Source organism: Clarias gariepinus, chromosome 2 (assembly GCF_024256425.1).
Source record: "Clarias gariepinus isolate MV-2021 ecotype Netherlands chromosome 2, CGAR_prim_01v2, whole genome shotgun sequence".
Taxonomy (NCBI): domain Eukaryota; kingdom Metazoa; phylum Chordata; class Actinopteri; order Siluriformes; family Clariidae; genus Clarias; species Clarias gariepinus.
Window position 1 is genome coordinate 45,569,250 of NC_071101.1, and position 5,751 is coordinate 45,575,000.

Sequence of the window (5,751 nt, forward strand, 5' to 3'; positions counted from 1 at the left end):
TCTACACAGCACGCCTCAGCTTTGAACAGGTGCATACACACTCCTGTTTGGGGCTGACATTTACACACATACTTACACACACACACACACACACATTGAGATATAGGCCTATCAAGTTTCTGCTTAAGTTGATCTTAACTGATGTCACACAGTTTTTCTCCTGAAACACCAAAACTATTATAATTTTAATATGCATTATCTCCAACCTGCTGTAAGTACTGACACACTGACTATTTTTTTTTTCACTAGAACAAAATTGTTTGTCTCTTTTAAATGGAAAATACATTGAGCATGAGGTAATAAGAACAAACCTTTCATTCCTTTCGTTCCATTGTCGTCATCACTATGCGTTGTAGATTGTTATTGGTGGAGATTTTTTTCATCATATGACCGAGGTTGACCCTAATGGCTTCCCAAAGTCGCCAGGCTGAGTGTGACAACGGCAGCGGATAATAAAATGACCTGAGGAAACCAAATAGAACCAAAGTTACAAGAACACATTAGATGTTAGCCATGGGAGTGGCGGCTCACATGGCTAATGTTCTAGGTTGTTTTTTGTTTTTTGTTTCTAAATGTTTAAAAAAATAATAATAATAATAAAGTTTGTCGTTTCAGATTGACTGTTCCTCGCTTGTTTGCATAATCCTCTTCAGGGCGGAGCTCGACCCTGCTTCCAGGCCAGCGTTTGGCCAGGTAGAGCCGGTGGGGGTGTGGTTTGACTGGTTGATCTGGCTGTCAGTGTTTGTGTTGCCCTGCAGGTTCCTTCTTCTTCACAGCACGGCACAGGCCAAATAGACAGAACAACACACACACACTGCCTCGTACACACGGGCGCCGAACAAGGCTTGTGTCAGAAAGCTCGTTTGGAATTCTCTTTAATGCTGGCCGGAGTGTCTGTACCTGTCAGGTTGCTTGAGATGAACTCTCGGTGACAGACTACACACACTCGCACACACACAGATACACACACAACATTCTGGATGATACCCTCACCCAGCCTCTAGACAAATGCCTTCATCTCACACTTCAGAGAAAGACAGAGAAAAAGAGAGAGAGAGAGAGAGAGAGAAGCAAGATGGCTGCTAAGGAGAGAGAACATAAAGAACGAGGTGAGCTTGAGGTGGAAGAGGAGAAGGATGAATAATGTTCTCTAAATTAACGATGATTCCAGTCCTGCGTTTACGGTAAGGGGGAGGATCAGGTCACGTCAGGAGCAGCAGTTTTCAGTGCATTTTACAAATTTTTTATTGAAATATTTCAAACGTTATTTTGTTATGTACCGCACACACGTAAACAATGATTTATCATTAACACTACAGAGAAGGTTCCTCGTCCGATGGCCTCATATTCATACACCTCTCTGTTCAAGCACAAACACGTTTTTTTTTTAAAGAATTTCTGACAAAACAAATGAATTAATAAAAAAAGAAATTATTACTATTATTATGAATTCCACAGAAATGTAGAGTTGCAGCAAATTTTCATGTTAAACACATTGTGCATCATGACTCCAAAAAACACCTATAAACAACAACAAAAACAAAAATACTACCACTAATAATAAAATTGTAACTGAAGCTAATTATACAAGATGTGAAGGTGGAGAACAATTCCAACAATATTAATGACAGATATTACTTATTCAGCACAGAAAAGGTTATTACTGAAGAACTTGGGTACAAATTAGACAAAAAAATGCCCAAAACAAAACAAAGCGCCCAACAAATCGGAAGTGCAAAACTGGTTAACATATCGAGCTCTGAGATCAGCATGAACTTTGGTTCTTTAAGAAATGAACAGCTGGACCAACAAACCTAAAAATAAAAGAGCGACGTTTTAGAAAGATGTTTGCGACATGCAGTGACATCATAACCAAAATGCTTCCTGGGTCAATGATATTTAGAAAAAAACAAAAAATATTCGCGTTTTTAAAAATGTACCACGCCATTTGTTGAATTTTGAGATGAACTAATGTTTTTTTTTAAGATATGAGAGCGTTTTCGATTTACAATTCAACTTAGCCTATCTTCTCTTCCCATGGGCCAATTTCAATGAAACAAAGCCTACTCTATAATTTACCTCAAACTCAGCCAAATACACCTGTGAAAACCTAATTAAAATTCATGTAGTAAGTTTAACATGATGCTTGCACAAACTAACAGACAAATAGACAGAAAGAATTGCAAAAACAATTTTGATGGTTTCTATTACTTATCTTACATCCCACAAATAATTTGCTAAATTTTCAATGTACAAACACGCCCACTTTACAATTTTATTATATATGTGTCAAGAAAAACGAAATGGAAAACAATATAATAATACAAAAAGCATGGAGAGTGAGCCAACCAAGAAGGTGAAAAATTCAAGTGCAAAGATGAACTTCATGATTCCTGCAAAAACCATGGACTCCTGTCTACATGGACATACAGTACAATAGAGCTCACCAATTCAACAGTCTGCTTCACGAAGGTAGGGTGAAAGAATAGATGAAATCAGGAAGAACATTTCTTATATCCAGTTGAACAAAAGGAACATTTTAAGAACTCCCATGTTACCAAGGATCAACTATTTACTGATTAGTAATACTCAGAAATTACAAGAGACAAAAAAGTTCAACTTTACATGGCATGGCTAGACTAAAATGGACAAGCAGGAAGCAAAACATTTCCTATATGGAAAGTCCCTAAGAACTGGTGGGAACAGAAAGGATAGGAAAAGGTTTTTAAATACAATGATTTATAGTATGCATTGAAAATTGAAGGAGTGTTCAAAAATCAGGCCAGTGTAATCCCAGCTATTCCCAGTTATTCAACAGTTCTTTGAAAAGTAATACAAAGGTTACTAAGAAAGGTTACTTTTTTACTGAAAAGATGCTGGAAAAAACAGATGAAATATTCTCTATATTTTTAAACATCAGCACGCAGAATTTCTGAATCTCATTGGTGATGGTTGTTTTTCTATAACAGCATGACTCTCGGATATCAGCTCTGACTGACAGATTTAAATTAATGAACTGTTCTAATATGTTATTGTTGCTGTGGTAACAGTTCATACCAAGGGTCTTGTTTTTTTTTTTTTTTTTTTTAAACATATAGTATTGATGTTTGATGTTTGTACTTGCTCTGTTTTGAAATTGCTTTAATTCACTATAATATAAGTGAATACCACACTCCCATCCATGAGGCATAACAAATGATCCACCTTTGGTATAATCACACTTGTGTATGGTGTGTTCTTCCTTGCTAAATGCACATACATCATGTTGTTGAAGTCTTCGGCACCTGGCAATGTACCTTCTATCCAATTTTAGAGACCTCATCATCAAGAGAATGGGAACACGGGATCAATGACATGCACCAGGCTTTTTTTTTTTTGCTTCATGTCATACCCTGTCAGAAAGAGCTGTTCACCAGAAATCCTTCTGGCAGCTTTAAAAAACTTTCTTTAGCTTCATGTTTCTGTGACTGGACACCTTTTACATTTACATTTAGCAGATGCCCTTCTCCAAAAGTGCTTTGTAGTCTTTATCAAAGACACATCCTCATGCTAGCGCACTGGATCAAGGACTAAGAGTACCATCAAGCAAAAAAAAAAAAAAAAAGTACAGTATGAACAAGTGTCCAGGGTGCCACCTTCCGTAAGACTTCATCTTTCTCATTTGCTCACATGTTATTTATTTAAAATAAATGTCAAAACAACAAAAAAAGTACTGAAAAACAATTATTTTAGTTGTTTGACTTTGCTTTGATCTTGGCCCTGATTGGATCAGTTCATGTGCTAATCCAATCATTTCACCAGTCACTATAGAGATCCTGCACTAGTGAAATACCTACAGTAGATGGATAATTGCACACAAAAAAACAACAACATAAAGCCTACATCATCTAGCAGCAGCAGATGAATGAAAAGAAATTTTTTTCAAGTAGTCCAAAACTACACATATGGTCAATTTCCCATGCATTTGAGCAACAGCTATCATACAACTGCGTCGTTTTTAAACTGTTGATAACATAACATTGGGGAAGTTACACTTGCAGAAGCTTGCAGGAGCTCGCAGACATCCATGACTGGCTGATGTTGCTGTGATTATATGGGAAAGCAAGTACTGTACTTCACCCGTCCCCCAGGAAGCACGTCCAGTTTTTCTTCTTAACGTATCACATTCAGATCGATGTGGGATTCAAAGTCACAACCTTTCCTTAATATAGCAAACTGGATTCTGTTACCCCACTTAAGAGTCACTGAGACAATCATACAGCAATGAGAAAACAGACATTTAATTCAACACTAGGAAATCAAGATTACCAAAGCCTTATGAGACTTAATATTACAGAACCTTACAGATTGTACAGTATACTAGAACCAGAATCCTATCTAAGATAAAGATATCTAAGATTGGCCACAAATCACTATTGATTGGAGAAATTTAATTGATTAGAGTCTCTCTCTCGAACCATGATCTTCCGATCTATAACTCGGAGCCTTATCACTCTGAGCCACCACTGCCCCGATCTGATGCTGTCTTCAACCGTCTCTACTTCCGGTTTTAAACACCTGCTACATGAATAAGCATTTCATAGAGGGAAGGCAAATCATGCAGTTACGCGTAAAAGTCAGCAGCTCCATGCAAAAATGTAGCAAAGTAATGTGAAATGTGTACTTAAGTGCAGCAACAAAGTAAATGTACTTAGTGACCTTTCACCTCTGAGTCACATTCTGATGTTCTGATGCTCAAATGCGTCTTCAGTGTGAGTATGAACAAAAAACATTAAATTTATTATTATTATTATTATTATTATTATTATTAATATTATTATAATTATTGGTGGAAGATTTGCGGTATAAAGAATGCATAATCTGAGGGAGCATTAACATGGGACCTTTAAAGCAGGTGAAACTTCTCATAATTACACAACAGATTAGAGTAAGGCAACAGACAACACAAACACTGACAAACTCCTCCACTCTTTCATCCTGAATAATAATAATAATAATAATAATAATAATAATAATAATAGAACTGTTACTTTTATAAATATATATTTATTTTTTTAGTATAAATGTTTTTTGCTTTCCAAACATCACCAGGAAACTTTACTGACACCAAACAGTAAGAGCAAGAACTCAGTGATTGACATGCACCCAATTTTATTATGTGTGTGTGTGTGTGTGTGTGTGTAAGCCTACATAGTTTATATGCATGAGGATTCTTTCATTTGTGTTTTATTTGCTTTCTCCGGTTGGGGAGATGAAGCTATTAATATATATGGGCATGAGACACACCGGGCTGTGGCATGCCTGCGAGCAAGAATATTAAAACCGAGAAGCATGATAGCGATATCCGGCCCAGCGCTGCTAGCTTGTCCCTCTCTCTCTCTCTATCTCTCTCTCTCACACACACACACACACACACACACTTAATATATTCAGAGGTCAGAGACGATCTGTTGCTGTTGTGGGAATCGATTTGCTGGCCCTATTTGGTAGTCCGAGCCGCATCCTTACGTGAAAGTACGTTGGAGAGCATAACCTGATCCCACACACACATTCCGGCAGGATAAGTCAAGAATCCGTGTATACATCTTATCCATTTTTGTTAGCCTGAATGTGAACGTGGTGAAAAAGCATCGCTAGCTGATCAGATCCCGTGACTCTGCAACAGCACAGACGCAAGATTCATTAAAGTTGCGCAACGACCACGAGTCAACATTTTCATTGTGAAATAAATGGCTTGTAAGCGTTTTTTGA